Raw genomic sequence first — 2,189 nt, 5'->3', positions numbered from 1 at the left:
GAACACTGGGACTCAAATCACAGCTCTCTGGTGAGAATCAGGGATCCCCAAGAAGAAGGCACTGAAGAACTGTGACCTGGGTGACTACAGGGCACAGCAATGGGCAGCAGCACCAAGGGACCAGCCTGGCCTGCTGCATGCACTTGGGTATGGGCAGGCGAAGATGCAAGAGGGGTTCCCCTCCCCCACAAAAAGCAGTCACTGTGCATCTACAGGGTACAAGGAGTGCTGGGCTGAAGCCAGGCACCTGACCTTCTGAGATTTCAGTGGCAGCTCCTACCACAAAAGGATGATTTCCAGGGTCTCTTTGTACCTGATTTATAAGTTAGAAAACAGATGTGGTACCTGCAGGACTTTCCAAGGTACATTCACAGTTGATCCACAGCCCCCAACCCCAAGATCAAATGACTTACACATAGGCCAGGCAAATTCTCATGCCAGCAGCTGCCAAGGATCATCAGAGGCTGCCAGCCATCGCTGGAGGCCTCTTCTAGGTGCCAAGGGCTTACAAATTGCCCTCTTTCCTGACAGAACACTGCTTTTCCTCCCATTACCAATTCAGTGTTAATCCTAGCTTCCAGATGAGGAAATTGGAGCCATGGGGACTTCATGCCCTCACAACAATGGCTCCTCCGATGATGTGGTGAGCTGGAAAGGGGAGCTGTCTGGGAGCCAGATGGCCTGGGCCCTAGTCTCCTGGCCATGAAACTGGCACCACTACATGGGAACTTGCATGTATGTCCCTTCACTTTTCCAGGCCTGAGACCTGCCTGCAGGAGACGGGGGAACGGGCCATGTGCTGCAGTCACTGGCAGCTCCACATCTGGTCACAGGTGTGAAGGAAGGGACTCAAGTTGGCAGCTCCTGCAGTGTCCAGCCCACATTTCTTGAAGACTATTAGAATGAAGTAGCCATATCTCCACTGGGTCCCGAGTCTTGTTAAATAAGGAGGCTGACCAACATAGCAGCGCAGTTTGAGTCTTTTGCCAAACATCTGTATGAATGGCATTTGTGTGATTCTCTCATCCTTGTGTGACAGATATGAAAACAAAGGCCCTAAGATTTCAAGGCCCAGGCCCAAGCTTTAGGGAACCCCAGTATGAGGCCTATCTCTCTGCTCACTGTCCTTTTTCCTTCCCTACCTCTCCTCCCTCACACCCATTAGGCCTGCACAGTATCAAATATATGACTTTTCAAAACCCCCAGGAAGTAGGAAGCTTCTTATATTTTACATGCTGGGAAACCACAACCAGAGAAATATCCCAAAATTCTTTTTCTTCTGAAACTGAAAAAAAAAAAGTCTATTGCTATACCATTCTCAATATGCCTGCAATAAATAAATAAATAATATATATGTATATATATATATATATATATATATATATATATATATATATATATATATTTTTACATACAGTGATATGAAATTTATTTTTCATTTAAGTTCAGAATTGAAGTATCTTGTGGACTTAGAAATAATAGGTATTAGATTCTGATTCTCTTACCTTATTATCAAGGTCTCTTTCTTTCATAGTTAGAGAACTTTTAAAGCCACAGAGTGGAAATAATTGGAGTCACTAAGAGATGAGAATTTAGCATAGTTCAAGGGGTATAATTAGAAAGAACACATAATGGGCTGGGGTGTAGTTCAGTGGCAGAGCACTTGCCTAGCGTGCATGAGGCCTGGGTTCAATCCCCAGCACCCAAAAAACAAAAACCCCACAGTATTTCTGGGAAGAATGAGGTGACTCTAGTGTCACATGGCGGCTGTCCACTGACTTCAGAGGTTGGTGGCCCTAGGACTGGGCAGGACAGGTCCCTGAAGGACTGCAACTCATCCATAAACATCTCCACAACTCCAGGAGCAGCGATCTCACAGGGTTTCTCTCTACCCCACCTTCTAGGTTTTTAATTTTTATGTTTCTGTCTCAAGTGGAGCATTATCAGGTGAAAACTCTTCTAGCTCCTTATTTCCGGAGCATTTGGTAAAGAAAAAAAAAATAAGTTGTATGTAGAATATGTGTTCATATATTCAGAGATTTGTCTAATAAATGCAACTACTGTGTCTCCTTTTCCTATTTATCTACAGATAAAATTCCCTCCAAACAGGATGGACAAAAAGTGTGGGGAAGGGATATCTTCCCATAGACCTTTTAGGGCTTCTATTCAGCTTGTCACAACTCAATCCC

The 2,189-nt window shown here is 44.6% G+C and overlaps 1 non-coding gene across 1 annotated transcript; it reads left to right on the top strand.

The window, feature by feature from the left end:
- The first annotated feature begins 1,637 nt into the window (after positions 1 to 1,637).
- Positions 1,638 to 1,708, top strand: Trnaa-agc (transfer RNA alanine (anticodon AGC)). Its single transcript has one exon. It is a non-coding gene; the product is annotated as a tRNA-Ala (tRNA).
- The last annotated feature ends 481 nt before the right edge of the window (positions 1,709 to 2,189 follow it).

This window comes from Urocitellus parryii, chromosome 9, assembly GCF_045843805.1.
Source record: "Urocitellus parryii isolate mUroPar1 chromosome 9, mUroPar1.hap1, whole genome shotgun sequence".
NCBI lineage: Eukaryota > Metazoa > Chordata > Mammalia > Rodentia > Sciuridae > Urocitellus > Urocitellus parryii.
This window is presented reverse-complemented; position numbering and strand designations above follow the sequence as displayed.